This window comes from Procambarus clarkii, chromosome 37 (genome assembly GCF_040958095.1).
Source record: "Procambarus clarkii isolate CNS0578487 chromosome 37, FALCON_Pclarkii_2.0, whole genome shotgun sequence".
NCBI classification, from domain to species: domain Eukaryota; kingdom Metazoa; phylum Arthropoda; class Malacostraca; order Decapoda; family Cambaridae; genus Procambarus; species Procambarus clarkii.
In genome coordinates, this window is record NC_091186.1 from 14,979,867 (window position 1) to 15,002,164 (window position 22,298).

Sequence of the window (22,298 nt, forward strand, 5' to 3'; positions counted from 1 at the left end):
AACTATGGCCGGGCAATGTTGTCCTTGCTGGAAACCTTTGGCACGAACTGTACTTTATCAACCAACAACCATATTTTGGGGATAAATATATAATAATAATAATAATTAACAGATGATTGACGGTTGAGAGGCGGGACCAAAGAGCCAGAGCTCAACTCCCGTAAGCACAACTAGACGAGTACGTACACACAGTTTCGGTTCATTATCACACCTAACCTGTCCCCAGAGGCCCACATCAAAGGGATATCATCAGCGGCATATGCTAGGTTGGCCAACTAAGAACTGCCTTTAGAAACTTGTGTAAGGAATCATTCAGGACCCTGTATACCATTTATGTCAGACCAATCCTGGAATATGCAGCTCCAGCTTGGAGTCCATACCTAGTTAAACACAAGACAAAGTTAGAGAAGATTCAGCGGTATGCCACCAGGCTCGTCCAGAAACTGAGGTATGAGATATGAGGAAATGCTGAAGAGGCTGCAAACTCACGTCCCTGGAAGACAAATGAGTAAGGGGAGACATGATAATCACCTACAAAATTCTCAGGAGAATTGACAGGGTGGACAAAGACAAACTCTAGCACGGGAGGAAACCGAGTACCCAAATGAGCCACAGACTTTAGAAAACTTTTTCAGTGTCAGTAGTTAGTAAATGGAATACATTAGGCAGTGATGTGGTGGAGGCAGACTCCATACACAGTTTCAAATGTAGATATGATAGAGCCCAGTAGGCTCAGGAATCTGTACAGCAGTTGATTGACAGTCGAGAGGCGGAAGCAAAGATCCGAGGCTCAACCCCTGCAAGCACAATTAGACGAGTACAATTAGGCGAGTACACCCTATCCGGAACATCAAACCAGAGAGATCAGCACAATTCTCGGCTGCTCAGCGCTTATAACACCAACGCCTTTAAAACCTGCCACTGCTGTAATGGTGGGGGCCGAGCACCCACCTATGCACCCCCAGTCCATGTGCCTAGCGTAACCCAGCCCTTAAGACACTGAGCAGTTTCGCAATCTGTACCACATGGAGCACAGCGCAAGAGTAAACTGCACAGCAGACTGAACAGGTTGCTTTAAATATCTGCTTAGCATAACTTTACAAGATAACGGTGCAAATCGTCGTCTCTCCTGACGCTGGGAAGTCATCATATTCCACCTTCCTGCGTCTCCAGATAAGCTTTGGTAGACAAACCGACATGTCATTCTGGTTGCTGGTTTCTTCGCTGGATCACAGGTTTCTTATCCAACAGGAAGCCGTGTGTATTGTCGCCAGGGGCACCAACACCAGGGGACCACCAACACCAGGGGGGCCACCAACACCAGGGGGGCCACCAACACCAGGGGGGCCACCAACACCAGGGGACCACCAACACCAATGTAGCAAGACACTTTGAACTCAGCACCCCCTACAGGCAGGTGTGTCCTCAGCCCTGCCTTAATAAATACACTAAAACTCTGCTAAACCGTGCCTAAAAAGAAACCCAATGAAAACATTATCTATGCTGATGACTATTATCTGAACCGCTAAGAACAACAAAATATTCTTAACTCTACATCAGGCATCTCAGGACCTAACCTCAGCCGTCTCTGCAAAGATAAACGAGAGAGAATTGTCGTTTTTTTTTATTTGTACAGAAGTATACACCTGTTCTGTCCAGCCACAACTAAGGTACACCTGTTCTGACCAGCCACAACTAAGGTACACACCTGTTCTGTCCAGCCACAACTAAGGTACACACCTGTTCTGTCCAGCCACAACTAAGGTACACACCTGTTCTGACCAGCCACAACTAAGGTACACCTGTTCTGACCAGTCACAACTAAGGTACACCTGTTCTGACCAGTCACAACTAAGGTACACCTGTTCTGACCAGTCACAACTAAGGTACACCTGTTCTGACCAGTCACAACTAAGGTACACCTGTTCTGACCAGTCACAACTAAGGTACACCTGTTCTGTCCAGTCACAACTAAGGTACACCTGTTCTGACCAGCCACAACTAAGGTACACACCTGTTCTGACCAGCCACAACTAAGGTACACACCTGTTCTGTCCAGCCACAACTAAGGTACACACCTGTTCTGTCCAGCCACAACTAAGGTACACACCTGTTCTGTCCAGCCACAACTAAGGTACACACCTGTTCTGTCCAGCCACAACTATAACTCTATAATTGTTTATGAATCAAGGAGCTGAATCTCTTTGATCCCAGCTTGACTGACTAGATTAAAGTGCCTTATATGGAGGTGCCGACGTATGGGTAGCCTGGTACCCACTTAGTTGTGCTTGCGGGGGGTTGAGCTTTGGCTCTTTGGTCCCGCCTCCTGGTGTAAACAAACTGTCGTCAATATGGCTACCTGGAGTCCCGTAGCAACCAGAGCAGGGCACCGCTCCAGTGCCAGGTAAGTCCGCTACGGGCTCACCATAGGCCGTGCTACTTGGAACTTGTTCAGAGTAGCTGAATCTATAACAACAACCACCTAGCAACCATTCACCCCGATAGTGACCATCACCCGGCGTCTGCTGCCGGCAACACAATTATAGTTACAGTCAAATGTGCACTTCACAATTCGTGACATTAATGTCTGAAGCTAAACACGGATACAACGCAATTATTAACGTTGGTGTCAAAATTCACAATCATGTTAAGACACTTATCTTGGTCTTGGAATTTAGTATCTACGGGCTCACCAGTAGCCCGTGCTACTTGGAATTGTTTGTTCCAAGTAGCGAATCTTTAACAACAACAACTTGGAATTCATTGTAGAACTGATTATAGCCTGCTATAGAAATGCTATAGATGTCTATAACCACACCTGAAGCACACCTGGAGAGGGTTCTAGGGGTTCTTCTCCCCGAGCCCGGCCTGAGGCCAGGCTCGACTTGTGATAACTTGGTCCAACAGGCTGTTGCTTGGAGCGGCCCGCAGGCCCACATATCCACTACAACCTGGTTGATCCGGCACTTCTTGGGAGTGTGTTTAAAGCCTGTGAAAGGGGGAGAGGGTCACAGCTACTTATCTTGAGGTTATCTTGAGATGATTTCGGGGCTTAGCATCCCCGCGGCCCGGTCGTCGACCAGGCCTCCTTTTTGTTACACATCCCCCAGGAAGCAGCCCGTGGCAGCTGTCAAACTCCCAGGTACCTTTTTACTGCTAGGAGAACAGGAGCTTCAGGGTGAATGAAACTGTCCATTAGTTTCCGCCTCCACCGGGGATCGAACCCGGAACCTCAGGACTGCGAATGCGAAGCGCGGTTCACTCAGCTGTCAGGCCCCAGGCACCTAGCAACATGATGAAATGTAAGAGCAACTAAATCGTCGGGGAACAGGCTCGCCATAGCCCGTGCTACTTGCCCCGCTCCTGTGCCAGGTAAGTTACGGGCTCGCCATAGCCCGTGCTACTTGCCCCGCTCCTGTGCCAGGTAAGTTGCAGGCTCACCATAGCCCGTGCTACTTGGAACTTGTTCCGAGTAGCTGAATCTATAACAACAACGTCGGGGAAGCGACACGGGAGACATCTCCCGTCACGCAGGGTGCAGTCCCACCTCCACAGATCCCCAGTATCAGCTAATGATACTGGTAATGGTTCAAAACGGCCCCCCCCCCCCCACTTACGGGCTATTCATGCCCGTACCACCTTTTGGATGGCTTAATCTTCATCAATCATCAATCAATCGGGGAAGCGAGGATAACAACACAAGCCTGCAGAGTGACAGGCGTCTAGCAAACATGACAGTATTAACCAATTAAATCGTCAGGAAACAAAAGACACACTAACCTGAGCAACATGGACCGATATCAAGGCAATTCAACCGTTGAGAGAACAAGATAAAACCCTATCGCACCATAGGGTTCATTATTCCCCCTCAGTTCCCCAAATGATAAAATGATAGCTCAGTTGATTAAGGCAGCGTCTGGGATGCTCTCGGACATAGGTTCGAATCCTCGTCACGGCCCTTGTGGATTTGTTCCCAAGTGATAATTTGTTATCACGCCTTATTTACGAATATGGCGCCGCACCAGATTCCGATAAAGAGGGAGGAAGAGATTTAGTGTAATTTGGGATAGAATTCCGATGAAATGAAACCTCAGCGAAAAGCTTAACGCTAGGCAGCGGAACTAACGATTTAATCCTCTCTGAGCTAAAGTAGGGAAGAATCATTAATACAAGTTAAAATGATCATTAAACACTAATCCGACGTGAGATACTGGAACCCACTAGACTAACAACTCGTTCAGTAAAATGGCAAACCATCTTATCACTAAGGATAAAATACCTGAAATCCTTGCTCTGTATCCTCCACAGATCTCCCCAGTATCTCTTGATACTGGTAATGGCTCTAAAGGGCCACCACTTACAGGCTATTCATGCCCGTGCCACCTTTTGAGTGGCTTAATCTTTATCAATCAATCTGCTCTATATCCCTATTTCGTTTCCAGTAGATAAACGACACAGATTAAGAAACAACATCACAGGAAAAAGGTTATGTATAACCAAACTCAATTACGGGCTCACCATAGCCCGTGCTACATGGACACTCCGTCCTGAATAGCTAAATCTTTAACAACAACAACAACATTAAGAAGCAAGTAGTGTATTGTCAATACTAAAATAATCAGCAGCTTCCCTTTGACTCTGTAGTGACTAATGTCTCCATAGTTCAAAAAATTAAGTATTAGTGAACAAATCCACAAGGGCCGTGACGAGGATTCGAACCTGCGTCCGGGAGCATCACAGACACTGCCTTAATCAGGGTAAAAAGAGTTGAAACCGAAGTTCTACTGAACTTACTGGATCCCGTAGCCTCTCCGAGGCACAACTCAGGATTTGTGCCTCACCTTAGTGTGATCTCTGTGTATTATTAGTGGTGAAACATACTAGTAATATATAATGATTAACTATAAAATATATAGCAATTGAAATAAAATATTCTATGTAACTGACATTATAACTATATAGTGTGAATGATAGATGAAAATGTTTATGTAATCACCACCGTTGAGGTCTGAAAAAGACCTTTTGTGCCCTCTGTAATCCTTTTTTGCGCTACCGCTCACAGGATGTTTATGGGGTGCACATTAAACTAGCCGCCGCCGCGACAACGATCAAACCCGTAGTCAACACGAAATAAATAAATAATTAAAACTTCTTAAGATACATAATAATAACTGTGCGGGGACGACGGCGAACGTAATAATATTAACTAAATATTCTGGAGATATGACATCCAAGGAAGCGATACATTGCCTCAGAAACAACCAACACTGCCATGAAAGGAGCGGTTGTTGTTATAGATTCAGCTACTCCGAACAAGTACCAAGTAGCACGGGCTATGGTGAGCCCGTACCTTACCTGGCACAGGAGCGGGGCAAGTAGCACGGGCTATGGTGAGCCCGTACCTTACCTGGCACAGGAGCGGGACAAGTAGCACGGGCTATGGTGAGCCCGTAGCTGACTTACCTGGCACTGGAGCGGTGCCTTGCTCGTGTGAGGAGCGGGAGAAAACGCAGTTACACACTGATAGCATAGTCTACCATACCACACCAGTACTAAATAAGGAAACTGGTCTATGCCAGCACATAGATTGGGATTTAACGGTTCAAAATATGCTGTCCTGACGAACCGCTCCTGTGCCAGGTAAGTCCACTACGGGCTCGCCATAGCCCGTGCTACTTGGAACTGGTTCCGAGTAGCTGTATCTACAACAACAATGCAGTCTTGAGATAACACTAACTAGAAACAGTTAACATTACCGCGAGAAGAAGGAAAGGTAGATGGGGTCGATCGTAGATTGAGATCTCATGGGGCTGTCGAACGACGTGAAGATGGACGGGATGGTAGAGCCATACGCACTGGTTAAATGGACCTTGGGGAGCTTTGCTGACGATGCTGGAACAGGATCCATGTTGTAATTCCGTTAAGTAGAAGAGGGCGGACCGTTTAGTAAAGAAGGCGTGAGTAACGCAGAGCGAACGAGCCGAGACTGCAACCCTTGTGTACGGTAGCACCTTAAGTAACCTCTCCTCCCTTCCCCAAGAGTTGGGGATGGCGGTAGCACAGTACACGACTTAAAGTGCTTCCCTGAAAGAACAAATCCATGTTGACCAGACCACACACTAGAAGGTGAAGGGACGACGACGTTTCGGTCGTCCTGAGCCATTCTCAAGTCGATAGTTTACGGGCTATTCATGCCTGTGCCACCTCTTGGGTGGCTTAATGTTCATCAATCAATCAACAAATCCACAAGGGCCGTGACAAGGATTCGAACCTTCATCCAAGAGCATCCCAGACGCTGCCTTAATCGACTGAGCTACGACATTGGTCAAAAGAGTTGAAACATTTGACATGGTCAAATGAATGTTCATTTGATGCATCACGTTATTGTGATTTCTATGTGTTGCCTTTTGAATAATATTTGCAAATATTTTCATTGTGATTTTATTCTGGGTGTTTATACCCGTGTTTATCACCTCTGTTTTGGGCAGTGTTTTGGCCCTAACTTTTTCGTTTCCGCATTCTTTCTCATCTTTCTCATTTTTACTCTCATTGTTCATATTACCGGTTTGCTCTTCAATATTGCCGCCCAACCACGTGAGCTGGACGGTAGAGCGATGGTCTCACGTCATGCAGGTCGGCGCTCAATCCCCGACTGTCCACAAGTGGTTGGGCACCATTCCTTTACCCCCCGTCCCATCCCACATCCTTATCCTGACCCGTTCCCAGTGCTATATAGTCGTAATGGCTTGGCGCTTTCCCCCCGATAATTCCCTCCCTCTTCAATACTGCCGTCGTTTTGGTGTACTTTATTTATTTATTTTATATATACAAGAAGGTACATTGGGATTGTGAGGATACATAGCATAGTAATTACATTCTTGTAAAGAATGTTACATTCCTGTACCATTCTTGTTACATTCTTGTACCTCGACACCATGTCCTTCCACAGTGCTAATGTGGCTCTCTAATCTCTCAGTCGCTGGGTTGTGCTCAGTCTTCGTTGCTGTTTTGACATTCTGTATATATTTCTGGTAGCTTTTGTGTGAATGGTAGCCTATGTGCTTCAGGAATGGCATTCACTAGTTTGGTGAGGTTTTCCCATATCAGTCTATCATTGTGACCTACTACTGATCCTACTGATCCTCCTGATCAGGTACCTACTGATCCAGTAGGTACCTTGTCTGTCTGTATAATGTATAGGTTAAGTCTGTACAACTCGGGTGAAATCTTGGGTTACAAATGTTACATACAATCCCTACAATACACTTCCGAGGTGAGTTAAAGCAGCTGCCACACAAACCCTCCATGTTGGGTTTGTGGTGTAATTGCTGTCCGTTTCTCTATTTGTCAATTATCATCATCATCATCATCATCGTTAAGTGCCAAGGCTTAATAATTAAGACTTTATAGCACTTGGAAGGGGTCAAGATAAGGATTTGGGATGGGACGGGGGAGAAAGGAATGGTACTTGACCACTTGGACGGTCGGGGATTGAGCGCCGACCTGCATGAAGCGAGACTGAGTGAAAATAGATGCATTTCATCGTCTCTCGGGTGTATGTAGTATATGCAACGGCTTATTTCCTCTCCGGTCTGGCTACATGCGGCGGTTGAAAAGGTTGTTGCCTCTCCTTAAGATGGTGTCTGGATAGCGGGAGGTGGCAGCGGCAGGCTCAGACTTCCTGTGTGTTTACCGCTGGGTGTTGCTCGAGCGAGCCGCCGCACGGGAAGCCTTTTCTTCTTCCTGTCTTCAATGTTTACTCGCGAGGCCAGCCAGAAGCTCGGCTCGTTAAGAAGAAAAGGCTTCCCGTACGGCCGCTACGAACCTCTAGTTTACATATTCTTAGCTTGGTGCTCATGATAATACAATATTATATTAAGCTTTTGCTTATCACAACAACTAACAAGTTAATTTGTTTATAGTTGTACTGTATTCGCGAATTGTCAGAAACAGCCAAGTAACCGGAAAATATCTACGTCAGCCATGTTCATTCTCTTTACTGATTCGCACGCGGCCGTTTTCTTTGGAGCAGTCCAGCGTGCTGGCGTCTGTAGAGGACGAACAATTGCTCATCCGTTGCGACGGGGGACATCTCCCGTCACGCAGGGTGCAGTCGCACCTCCACAGGTCTCCAGTGTCATCTATTGATATTGGTAATGGCTCAAGAGGGCCACCTTTTGAGTGGCTTAATCTTTATCAAATCATCATCCGTTGCATACAGCCCCGCTCCTGTGCCAGGTAAGTCCACTACGGGCTCACCATAGCCCGTGCTACTTGGAACGTTTTGTTCCGAGTAGCTGACTATAACAACAACAACATGCTCATCCGTTGCTTTTTGCAGTAAGCTGGAGAACGCGGCGGTGGTGTGGGTGAAGCCAATACTCTGACTACTTGCCTATCAGCACTTGCCAGTGTCTACGGGGGAGTGAGGTTCATACCCAGCCTACTAAGTCTTGTTCCTGTTGCTGTTATAAATTCAGCTACTTGGAACAAGTTCCAAGTAGCACGGGCTCTGGTGAGCCCGTAACTCACCTGGCACAGGAGCGGTGCTGAATCTCCTCTTGTTCCTGATTGACTGATTGATGAAGATTAAGCCACCCAAAAGGTGGCACGGGCATGAATAGCCCGTAAGTGGTGGCCCTTTTGAGCCATTACCGGTATCAAGAGCTGATACTGGAGATCTGTGGAGGTGCGACTGCACCCTGCGTCACGGGAGATGTCTCCCGGACCAAATGGTGACCAATGGTCCGTGGTTGAAGATGGTGATGGTGCTTATATACGTTCTCGTGGCGGGTTTCCATAGTCTTCGTTCTCTCGGTTCTGCCAGCCTTTGTGATCGGTAAATGTCTGTAGCTGTGGCTGGCGGTTCCACACCGCCACTCCGGGCCTCCGCTGCCCGGTATTTCCCGCAGTAACTTGTCTAAATGCTGAAGATCGCTGGCCTTTGATATTCATATTTGTGTTCTCTGCTCACAGGTCCCGCTCCCTCTACCCTTCCCTGGGATTATTCTACACCTTCTGCCTCGTCTCTCACTCCTGGACGTTGACATTTTATTGTGCAAGTTCGGAATCTGTCCTTCCAGTATCCTCTCTGTGTATAGTATAAATCTTGTCTATAGGCAGGTGTGTCCAACCATTTTTTGAAAGTCGGGGAATAGAACGCCGACCCTGCAAGAAACGAGGTCGTGGCAGTGATGTACAATTTTGATGCTTTATATAAATCTATTCAAGTGTTTTCCTGGTTGAATGCGGGGCAAGAATCACTGTATATACATGTTTAACTATCTCGACTGTCATTTGAAGTGGATACGAGGACGGAGCAACGTTTCACACACGAGAGCACCAGAGCACTAATGAGTACCATCATTGGTTATCTTGACGTTATCTCGAGATGATTTCGGGACTTAGCGTCCCCGCGGCCCGGTCCTCGACCAGGCCTCAATTTTTGTTACACCCCCCAGGAAGCAGCCCGTAGCAGCTGTCTAACTCCCAGGTACCTATTTATTGCTAGGTGAACAGGAGCGTCAAGGTTAAAAAAAAAATCTGGCCATTTATTTCCGCCTCCACCGGGGATCGAACCCGGAACCTCAGGACTACGACTTCCGAGCGCTGTCCACTCAGCTGTCAGGTGTGGCCATCCCTTGTTTGGAAGGTTCTCATCACCTGATTTACCCGATTACGGGGTATACCCTCAATTACCCTATTACGAGTATACCCGTTACGGGTCTACCCGATTATATTACCCAAAAATTTACTTTCTTGTGCTCTCAAACATTAGGCTGACATTCTAAGATTGTTAATTTGTTCAGCGCTTGCTTTGAGGTTGTCTGGGGTAGGGTTAGAAACACTACTAGGAGTATCCCATCAGCTTGCTGAGGTGCCTAGATTTTTAACTGGAGTTTACCTGGAGTCTGTTGCGAGAGTTCTACTCCCCCCAAGCCTGGCGTACAGTTTACTCTCAGGCGGAGGAAACTTAAGCCAATCGACTAAGTGATCGCATATCTCGAGGGAAGATAACTCGAGCCAATCCACCAAGTGGCCGCCACTAATCTTGGGGTCTTAGCATCCATCTTCATTTCTCAACCAGTTTCTTCCACTCGCCTGAGGTCGATTAAAGTAATGCTCCTTGTGATAACACATATATACATATTTATTTTATTATGCGGAAAATCCACAGAGAAATATGAAATGAGGTGAACGTTTCGGCTTTGTTAAAGCCTTTGTCAACACCAGACTGATTTTATTATATATATATATACATACATACACACACATACATACAAGAGTTCTTACATTCTTGTACAGCCACCAGCACGCGTAGCGTTTCGGGCAAGTCCTTAATCCTAATTTTCTCCGAAATACGACCCGCCAAATCGTTCAACAACCAGGTACCCATTCACTGCTGGGTGAACAGAGGCTACAGCTAAGGATGGGCGCCCAGTCAATCTTCTCCAGCTAGGATACGAACTTAGGCCAAAGCGCGCGTAAAGCCCCAGACGAGTGTCTTACCACTGCGCCACGGGGACTGCTACACTACTCTGAACCTGCCACTGTTCACAGTAGTGACTTACGACCAGTGGGACCCACGTTGCAGAATACAAATAGTACTCGCCTAGTGTATTCACCTAGTTGTGTTTGCGGGGGTTGAGCTTTGCTCTTTCGGCCCGCCTCTCAAACTGTCAAGCAACTGTTTACTAAGTACTTTTTTTTCCCCACACCATACACACACACACACCCCAGGAAGCAACCCGTGACAGCTGACTAACTCCCAGGTACCTATTTACTGCTAGGTAACAGGGGCATTCAGGGTGAAGGAAACTTTGCCCATTTGTTTCTGCCTGGTGCGGGAATCGAACCCGCGCCACAGAATTGCGAGCCCTGTGCGCTATCCACCAGGCTATCAGGCCCCCCAAGGGGCCAAGTGAAACAGGAGTAGTGGAATTCAAGTAGCCTTTATCTCTCAGAATGTTTGGTAATATGTTTATTGTTTGTGATGTGTGTCTATGTATGTATTAACACGATGTACTGAACGGGGTGAGAATAGCTTGAGCTACCTCATCCCTTTGTGTGTAGTTTACCTCAAACTTATTTCAATTTCAATAGCCAAAAACCAGTAGTGAGATATGGTAAGAACAATAATGTTTCAATAATTATTACTAACACAGTTTCCTCTGGGCGTGCTACTTGGCTTCTTGTGCTAGTCTACCGTGTCAGTACATTGTCATCCACACCTCCGTGGAAATAAACATTATTATAGAGCTACGATAGAGCTTCGGAATCACACACGCATTGTGTCGTCGGTTCGAGTCTCCTAGAGCAGAGGCGAATGAAATATCGAGTCTAATTTTCCAGTCACTTCCTTTGCACGTCCCTCGCCCCCCCCCCCTTCCCACCGTCAGTGTATCTAATATAATGTGTCCTTCCTTACTCCCCTCCCCCCCCCCCATCACTCCTGCTCTTGACAATTTTAACTATTTATTCAACTGTTCAGGCAATTGTAATAATGATTCAGAACCTCTAACCTACCTACCTACCTACCCACACACACAAAACCAGGTATGATAGGGAAATGGGACAGGAGTCATTGCTGTAAACAACCGATGCTCGAAAAGCGGGATCCAAGAGTCAATGCTCGACAAAAAAAAAAAAAAAAAAAAAAAAAAAAAAAAAAAAAAAAAAAAAAAAAAAAAAAAAAAAAAAGGCCCGTCGAAAAGCCTATTTTTCGACGAGAGAATTCAAGCAACATCAAGAAGACCAAGACTTTTCAACACTTGCTCTTAAACATAAATGGGGTATAAATAGCCGATCTCTCACGATGCTCAAAAAGAGAACATTATAAACCAACTTCAAATGATATCTGATCCACCAGGCTGCCTGCTTGATACCTGCTTGATAGAGTTCTGGGAGTCCTCCTACTCCCTTAGCCCGGCCCGAGGCCAGCCTCGACTGTTGAGAGTTTGGTCCACCAGGCTGTTGCTTGGAGCGGCTCACAGGCCCCCCATTTCAACCACATCCCGGCTGCAGTTCATACATCAGACTGAGAGCAAGGCTTCTGACAAGAGGCCAATTCCAAATCAGGCAGGACCTCATATTGGCCTGTTTACAGCCTGTCTTGAGGCCCACAGCTGCTCTGAGAACATGAGGGAACCAGTTACAAACAGAAATCACAATTGCGTGATGCCTCAAATGAACAAATCCACAAGGGGGTTTGGATTCGATTAAGGCAGCGTCTGGGATGCTCTCGGACGTTGGTTCGAATCCTCGTCACGGCCCTTGTGGATTTGTTCATGAGGGAACCAGCGTTGCTTAGTTAGGAGTTTTATGACGTGCTCCTAAAGCGGCGCAGGGGAGTGAGGAGGGGATTAGGGGGACGGGGGGGGGGGAAGAAGAAGATGGAGAGGTACAGGTGAAGGAACAAGTTCATGCCCCAGTTACTGCAGGATTTGTATTACGGGCTCACCATAGCCCGTGCTACATGGACACTTCGTCCTGAGTAGCTAAATCTTTAACAACAACAACAACATACTGCAGGAGCCCTCTGGCACCTCCGAGGGCCACGTAAAGCTTCCCTAGGCACCTGGGAGGGCCATGGTCATCACCCAACATACTGGTGCTCGCATTAATATTATACTCTACTACACTACCACCCTAATCAATATAATTAGAAACATTATAATCATTCAACCTTCCTCCAAGATACCCATTATAACCGTTATCCATAACCCGTGTGGTTGTTGCGTGGGCAGCGCGGCACTACCCATAACCCGTGTGGTTGTGTGGTGGGCAGCGCGGCACTACCCATAACCCGTGTGGTTGTGTGGTGGGCAGCGCGGCACTACCCATAACCCGTGTGGTTGTGTGGTGGGCAGCGCGGCACTACCCATAACCCGTGTGGTTGTTGCGTGGGCAGCACGGCACTACCCATAACCCGTGTGGTTGTGTGGTGGGCAGCACGGCACTACCCATAACCCGTGTGGTTGTGGCGTGGGCAGCGCGGCACTACCCATAACCCGTGTGGTTGTGTGGTGGGCAGCACGGCACTACCCATAACCCGTGTGGTTGTTGCGTGGGCAGCGCGGCACTACCCATAACCCGTGTGGTTGTGTGGTGGGCAGCGCGGCACTACCCATAACCCGTGTGGTTGTTGCGTGGGCAGCGCGGCACTACCCATAACCCGTGTGGTTGTGGCGTGGGCAGCGGGGCACTACCCATAACCCGTGTGGTTGTGTGGTGGGCAGCGCGGCACTACCCATAACCCGTGTGGTTGTGTGGTGGGCAGCACGGCACTACCCATAACCCGTGTGGTTGTGTGGTGGGCAGCACGGCACTACCCATAACCCGTGTGGTTGTGTGGTGGGCAGCACGGCACTACCCATAACCCGTGTGGTTGTGTGGTGGGCAGCGCGGCACTACCCATAACCCGTGTGGTTGTGTGGTGGGCAGCGCGGCACTACCCATAACCCGTGTGGTTGTGTGGTGGGCAGCGTGGCACTACCCATAACCCGTGTGGTTGTGTGGTGGGCAGCGCGGCACTACCCATAACCCGTGTGGTTGTTGCGTGGGCAGCGCTGGCACTACCCATAACCCGTGTGGTTGTGTGCGTGGGCAGCGCGGCACTACCCATAACCCGTGTGGTTGTGGCGTGGGCAGCGCGGCACTACCCATAACCCGTGTGGTTGTGTGCGCGGGCAGCGTGGCACTACCCATAACCCGTGTGGTGGGCAGCGGGGCACTACCACTTTCTCTGCACGCTGCCACCGCCTCCCGCCCCTCAGCAAGTCGCCTGGACCCCACAACCTGACTCTCCTCTCGTCTCCTCCTTCACCCCCTCTCTTATCCCCCGTTCCGTCTATTCAATCCACTCCTCAGAACGCCTTACTTATCCAGTTCCCTACAGCTCATCCACAGTTGTTGTTCCAGCGACACATCTTACAATTGGCGGCAGAAGATCCGAAGAGTCGTGGACCTCTGATGTTTATTTACACTGTTCTCTTAAGTGTGTGTTTATGGCAGCCAGACTTTTTAATGATTTACGCTTCCCTGTCACATCTCTCTCACTCCAGTACGTTGTAATTTCATTGTGCAGGTTTGGAACCTGATCCTTCAGCATCTTCCTGAGAGATTCCCCCCCCCCCCCACACACACACCTGACGCACCCGAGAGATCCTTTCCCCACACCTGATACTGACAACTATCCCACTCAACAATCCTCCCCCCTGAACTATATGTTTAACTGATCTCTAACCCTGTCTATGGAGGACAGAAGAAAATGTATATATGCTGGTTAGCATTGTAAATGTGTGGCCACGTTTGTGGTAGAAAAAAACAAAAAAAAAACAATCCTCCACATATGGAGTCGCATCCACCTGGAATTTACACCACAATTAACAAATACAAATTCTAAGCGCTCCACCCTAGTACAAACCTCAAAAACAGTCAAATTCGTTGACCTTCGGAAAATGCCCCAACAAAAACTGCGATTAAGAACAGTAAAATTACTCTTTACTGTAATTATTCATTACTCGTAAGATTAAGAGTAAGTCTGCGATTATTCTCCACTCTGTTGCTTTGAATACCAATAATAATTATTGCCACAAGACGTCAATTTCTCAACAGAAAGTGAAAGTAGTTATAAAACTGAAGAAACTGACCTTTTGACTCAATGAGGCTTAGTGACATTCACACTTAAGGGCCACAACGGTGGACCTTTAAAGATAATTAAGGGGCTTACTTAGGATTAATGTTACTTTACCCTACACAAAAGGTTAAGGATTAATAAATGAAGTAATAAATGATGTGTTAGCTCCCGCTATGTCATTGGGGTTAAAATTTAAGTTTGTACATCATCTTGACTCGAATTAAAATGTTAACTTCAGTCCTGGGGGCAAAGATTTTTTTTTCTACCTTGAGGTTACCTTGAGGTGCTTCCGGGGCTTAGTGTCCCCGCGGCCCGGTCGTCGACCAGGCCTCCTAGGCCTCCTCTAAACCAGAGTTGTAAAAACTCTAGTTTACAAAACATGCGGGACACGTAAAGGCGTAGCTCATCAACCCCCACAGGCACAATTAGGCTAGTGCGCACACGCACACGCACACACGCACACACACACACACACACACACACACACACACACACACACACACACACACACACACACACACACACACACACACACACACACACACATATATATATATGCAACAATGATCACAAAAACACCGATTCTACTTTGCTCTGATGAAGGCGAATTAGCCGAAAACGCGTTAAGCATTTTCTATTTTTCACATGTGGTTATTCTGCACACACACACACATATATCTCCGGGAAGATTGACCGCAGCACTCAGCTGATGAAGTGCGAGTTGCGGCCCTCTGATGTTTACACCACATCAGGAACGTTCACGCTACATCATTCCGCGTGCACACTATAGGTCAGCGCTGCTGCCAGGCTATAGTCCAGAGGTGGTGACTTAAGTGGTCCAGTCTGGCGTGTGTCCAGTCTGGGGGGTGGACCTGGTATGTGTCATAACAGTGTCAACTGCATAACTTGGTTCACATTTGAGTTTTGTCCTGTGTCCTCCGTGGATCCTCGTCTTGAAACTAGTCCACTTCCGCCCGCAAAGGATATTCCACTATTTTTTTAAGTACCAATTTTGAGAACAAGTTTAAGGTAGAATATCGTACCCTGAGGTTGCATGACAGAGGTTTATTATTTTACTTAAATTTCGGTCTCTTGGTTTTTTTTAGGAATTTAAAGAGATCCCTCTCGACGCGGTTAATTTCAGGTTGATTTGTGTGCTAATGCATCATTATCGTACCTGCCAAAATGTTCGCACCCAAGAATATGTATACTAGGTCGGTATTTTGCTTTTCTTTTAGTGTATGAAACGACACGTGCAACTGCAAGATGGTATGTGCACTCCGCCTCGGGGGTGTAGTGGGTGGAGGGGGGTAGAAATAGCCTAAGCTACTCTATCCCTTTGAGATGTATTTATTGCTTATCTCAATAAACATACTTGAACTTGTAGTGGGTGGTTCCCTTTCCTCAAAGGCCAATCCCGATGGGAGATGTGGGGGGGGGGGGGGGGAGTGTTAAGAAGGGTGCATCTCTGAGCTGCTCCTTTAGGTCGATGTCTTGACAGGTTAGGATTACAAATATTGCAATGTGCACTCTGCTGCCTGTATTGCTGCTTCTTGTGCACTATGTCGTTTCTTGGTCTTCTTGCATTATTTACATGCTCTTATTACCAGATTGTTTATTTCTCTTCCTCAGGTCCTCCTCAGATAAGTCTTTGTTAATGTACTCTTCATTATCTCGAAATCACCAGTTCCTCCACAATAAATTTCACGGATTTCTGTTCTTGAAGATCACCTTCAATGGTCAATTCAAATTATTGTTACATCTACTTAGCCAACAGGGAAATTTTATTCTTCGGGTTGCCATTATTGACAATATTTTAGTGATAATTTATATCATATCTTTTCGGTTTCTCACTCTTCTCTCTTACCACGTCTTCCCCCTTGGGTCTTTTTCATTTTAGATTACCACAGATGTCTACTTCTCTACCTTATGTCTCGTGCCTTTCAGGACCGGCTGGGTTTCTCATCCACTATGTGGTTTGATTCCCCTCCTCTGTTGCCCTTGCTTCAATATTTGCAGTCATCATTTTTTCTTATACTGCTTTCAATCTGCCCTGTAACACACGAATATTCTTCTCGAGGTTCTATGACTAAGTAAATGACATTCCTCAAGGTTTGCAAGTAGAGTTCATCACTCCTGACAGGTTTTGCTTTGAAGTCCTAATGTCCTTCAGTTTCTCGTAGTTATTTTCTTATTTTTTTTTTTAACCCGCCTTCCTAGCGAAGTTACTCTGCTTGCAGCTCTCTAACTTCTATCATTATATTCTCTCATTATAATTCTGCTATGGTACTATGATCCTTTGTCTTAGTCCCTATTCCTTCAAACCGCAGCTAATGATATAACCCACTTCTATGCAACTGTGTCTCTCTCTTCGACGTTCTCTTTCGTAAGTGCATTGTTCCACATCCCTAGTAATCCCACTTACTCTTCCTGGCCTCTCACAACCCTCAATTGTCGTCCTGTACTTGGGCTGGTGGCACCAGGGGACCAGCCGACACACGGGGCGGCAGCGGTACGTAGGCTATAGACGGACAAGCCTTAAAACTGCGTCAACAACCCCAATAAATACTGGAGGCGTATCACCTGTGACCAAAAATGGATCGTGTCACCCGGGATAACACATGCTCGCCAGATCACAAGACAAGCACGCTCGCACTCGCAAGTTACGCATACGTCTATGTACACTCAATATACGCAATGCAAGACCATCCTGCACGCGCATGCAGTAACTATGCACACTATTTGCAAAACAGATTCGCCCTTGACACCACTCAATTTGCAATTCGAATGCAAATTCATATTCCTCTTCGAATATTCACCTTGATGCATTTACATAATAAGCAGAGTGTGGCCCTGTCCCAAGGCTGGCTGTTAGCCTGTGTGTAGGTGCTGGGACTGACCCTGGTTTGTGGACTGGTTAGCTCTAACCACTGGCTAGTTGGGATGCTTACTGCCTGGCTAGCCCCTCGGTACGATGCCTTGCTTGCTACATCCCCACAGCCCTCTGGGCGGCTCTGGCCACTCCATTTTGCCCCTTGGATGGTTGGTAGCCTTTGCCTGCCTACCTCCTAGCTAGCTGGATGGGAACAAAATCACTAGCTTAATGATTAGTTGACCCCTGGGGGATATCTGGTTGAGTGCCCCTTGGCTACCTGACGGGGGGAGACATCTCCCGTCACGCAGGGTGCAGTTGCACCTCCACAGATCTCCAGTATCAAGAGTTGACACTAGTAATGGCTCAAAAGGGCCACCACTTACGGGCTATTCATGCCCGTGCCACCTCTTGGGTGGCTTAATCTTTATCAATCTTTGGCTACCTGCTATACCTCGTTAGTTGACTGGCTGGATAGCTTGATGGCTCGACAGCCGATTGGCTTCCGCATGCTACCTAACTGGTTGATTGTGCGCGGCCTTTAGTTAACCGATAACTTAGTTGCGGGTTGGCCGACCTATCATGCTAGAAGAGCTTTCTCTTGCTGGCACACACATCAATGATAGGAGTACACTCAGCGTAACTAATGATAATTTGACCAGGTGAACAAGACCCTTTGCTCCTTTCATAGAGGAATAAATTAACGGAGAACGGGGCGAGGAAAGTCGAGAGAGGGGAGGAAAGTCGAGAGAGGGGAGGAAGGTAGATATGGGAGAGGGGGGGGGAGGGATAGGTAGATATGAGAGGGAGGGAGGAACGTGGATGAGGGGGCAGGTAGGAGGGGGGGGGGAGGAAGATGAGGGAAGGGGGGGGGAGACACTTGAGGCGGTGAGCGGCGCCTTCTTCACCTCCTCCATTACCGCTGTTGGTCGTGTTTGCTCTGTAAACTGTCTTGGGTCATGTAATGGGCGGAGTCTCTACACTGATTGCTCATCATCCTGTTAATAGCTCGGCCACCACTAGCAGGGGCTGGGTAGGAGGGGGGCAGGAAGGGTGAGGGAGAGGAAGGGTGAGGGAGGGAGGGGGAGAGGAAGGGTGAGGGGGAGAGAGAGGGAGAGAGAAACGGGGGAGAGAGAGGGGAAGGGAACTATCAGGAGGGGAAAGCGCCAAGCCATTACGACTATATTGCACTGGGAAGGGGTCAGGATAAGGATTTGGGATGGGACGGGGGGAAGGAATGGTGCCCCAACCACTTGGACGGTCCGGGATTGAACGCCGACCTGCATGAAGCGAGACATGCAGGTCGGGGAGACTGGGGTTTGTGTACGGTGTAGCTGTTAACGTCATCCACTTAGTCGATGATCGCGGATTCGATCCCCGTTACAGGACGAAAGCCTTTGGGCAACGCTACCTTTTACCTGATACCACTGTTCACCTAGCAATAAATAACGGAATTTTTGGGACCCGACTGTAAACTGAAAGGTCATGTGTCAAGGAAATACTAGTAGCACCATAAACTAACCAGTTATTCATGCAGGTCGGCGTTCAATCCCCGACCGTCCACAAGAGGTTGGACACCATTCCTTCCCCCCGTCCCATCTCAAAACCTTATCCTGACCCCTTCCCAGTGTTATATAGTCGAATGGCTTGGCGCTTGCTCCTGTTAGTTCCTTAGTTAGTTCCTTAGTTAGTTCCTTCCCCCATAAACTATGGGAAGATAAGCTCTAAGACTGCTAACAGGAGTTAGAAAACGGGGAGTAGAAATAGCCTAAGCTACTCCATCCCTTAGAGATGTATTTCTTGTCTCAATAAACATACTTGAACTTGTCAGAAAACGTCCACTCCTGGGTAAATAACGGAGGCAAAAAAGGAAGGAAAATAAGAGGGGGGGGGGGTGCGCAGGGATGGCAACAAAGTATAAACGAGGCATGTTAAATTTAACTAAATAATTTTAGCTAAATACGAAAATATCATTTGGAAGAATAACCCACTTGTTACGCAAGCCAGAGCGACGGGAATTCTTTCGGGTTCAACACAGGAGAAATTTGCGTGTGGTTACGAAAGCGTAGATGACGCGGCGACACACTTGCCCTACCCCCCGCCCCCTTCCACTGATGACTGATTGATGAAGCTCAAGTCACCACAAGAGGTGGTACGGGCATGAGTAGCCCCGTAGGTGGTAGATGTTTGGACTGAATGTGGTCTTTGGTCGGAGTTACAGTCCCGCTCCTGTGCCAGCTAAGTCCGCTACGGGCTCATCGTAGCCCGTGCGTTACTTTGGAACTCTTGTTCTAAGTAGCTGAATCTAAAAACAACAACAGGTCTTTGGTCGTGCAAGATCTTGACGTGTCTCTGGGCCCCTCGGCGCCCCTCCACTGATGCCTCGCAATACATTAATACACTCAGTATCAAGGCTGACGTGGTGGAGGCCAGACGTGCTCACCTCCGTCCTCTTGACCCGGTCAAGAGCGCGCGCCCTTTGGGTGCTTCTTGTACCACAACTGGTTACCGAACCAGCTTAATTCGCGAGTGCAGTAGGATTGATTAAACAGTGCGAATGGTGTTGGTAGTACACGGTCCAGAGGGTTCGAACCCCGGCTATAATCGCTGGGGAAGCGTGCAACCTTGAAATGATAGATGATGGAAATGACCTCAAAGGGAAATTTTTGCGGGATGCACCCTGGGGGAAGCCTATAATGGCACCTCGATAACCCTGGTTGATACCTGGTTGATGGGGTTCTGGGAGTTCTTCTACTCCCCAAGCCCGGCCCAAAGCCAAGCTTGACTTGTGAGAGCTTGGTCCACTAGGCTGATGCTTGGAGCGGCCCGCAGGCCCACATACCCACCACAGCCCGGTTGGTCCGGCACTCCTTGGAGGAAACAATCTAGTTTTCTCTTGAAGATGTCCACGGTTGTTTCGGCAATATTTCTGATGCTCGCTGGGAGGACGTTGGATACAGCCGCGGACCTCTGATGTTTATACAGTGTTCTCTGATTGTGCCTATGGCACCTCTGCTCTTCACTGGTTCTATTCTGCATTTTCTTCCATATCGTTCACTCCAGTATGTTGTTATTTTACTGTGTAGATTTGGTACTTGGCCCTCCAGTATCTTCCAGGTGTATATTATTTGATCTCTCTCGTCTTCTTTCTAGTGAGTACATTTGAAGAGCTTTGAGACGATCCCAATAATTTAGGTGCTTTATTGCGTCTAAGTTTTCTGTATTCCTTCTATTTCAGCAATCTCTCCTGCTCTGAAGGGGGAAGCGAGTACTGAGCAGTACTCAAGACGGGACAACACAAGTGATTTGTATAGTACAAACATTGTGATGGGATCCCTGGATTTGAAAGTTCTCGTAATCCATCCTGTCATTTTTCTGGCTGTCGCAATATTTGCTTGGTTATGCTCCCTAAACGTTAGGTCGTCAGACATTATTATTCCAAAATCCTTTACATGTTGCTTTCCTACTATGGGCAGATTTGAATGCGTTTTGTACCCTAATTACATGTTTCCTGTCCCTAATAACGGAAAATTTGAAAAATTTCGGAATTGTGAAACAAACGTTATTATGATGGCTTTACTCACTAACCGCTTGTGTGGAAAAAAACGTTTTTTCCTACCTACCAGTTTATTCTTCTGTGGTGAAAACGAAGTCTTGGGTTTTCTTAACTAGGTTGTTTCTCCCTAAACTATCATTACAAAGAACGTCAAAGTCTTTTCCAGTCGTTTGTGTGATCGAATTTACCTCAACCCCAGCATCGTCCTCCACCTTGACCGAGTTACACCTCGACACCTCCCCCAAGTCACTGGTAGGTAAGTGACCTGTACCCTCCGCCCTAACCCCACCATCACCCCACCTGCCCGCCCTCACCCCACCATCACATCACCCTCACCCCACCTGCTCCGTTATCACAACAGCTGTGACACCGCGCCGCCACCGCCACCCCTCACTCTCTCCATAGCCACATTCACTCACTTTCCCATCAATCGGTGCGCGCACACACACACACACACACACACACACACACACACACACACACACAGAGATGCAACTTCGTCTGTGTATATACAGTACTGTAAGTCTCCTTTAGTCCTGGACTATGTTCAGGGCTAACGTGTACTTGCTGGTTGGTCAGCAGGCTATTGTGGTGGCCATAATAACCACCCTTATGTTGATAGGATTTCAACCCAAGACCGAATTTATATTCGAAATACAGAACCGAGAGACTACAAGCACTGACGGTGGTCAGCCCAGAGTGATTACCCCCCCCCCCCACCAGACCAACACCAGCCCCCGCACGGGGAGGGGTTGACGACCTGAAGGGAAGGGGGGGGAAGAGGCAGCATGTGGGAGTGAGGTCAGGAGGGAGTGTGTCGCTCACGCTAGTGTGGGGTGACACGGGCGCCCGTGTGGGTGACACTACTAGGACACCTGCACTCGACACCTGGTACCTGGAATCCTCTGGGAGTTCCACCCACCAAGCCTGGGCCTGGAGCCTCACCCACCACCACAACCGGCTGCTACTGACTGACTGACTGACCTTCCACGGACAGTTAAAATAAATAACGCGCGCTACTCTTGTGAGAAAGACGGGGATGGGGAGGATGAGTAAAGCAACATAGTGGGGAATGTTGACACACCGGGTCAGCAAGGCAGACGGCATAACCCGCTATATTCCACATGTTTATAACTATCGACAATGTTTAGACAATCGACTTGAGAATGGTCCAGGGCGGACCGAAAGGTCGTCGTCCCTTCACCTTCTAGTGTGTGGTCTGGTCAGCTTAC

At 47.8% G+C, this 22,298-nt stretch overlaps 1 protein-coding gene across 1 annotated transcript in view; it reads right to left on the reverse strand.

The window, feature by feature from the left end:
* LOC123765695 (protein PALS1) overlaps window positions 1-22,298 on the reverse strand; it is a 368,225-nt gene that overhangs the window by 96,679 nt on the left and 249,248 nt on the right. The window lies entirely within an intron of this gene.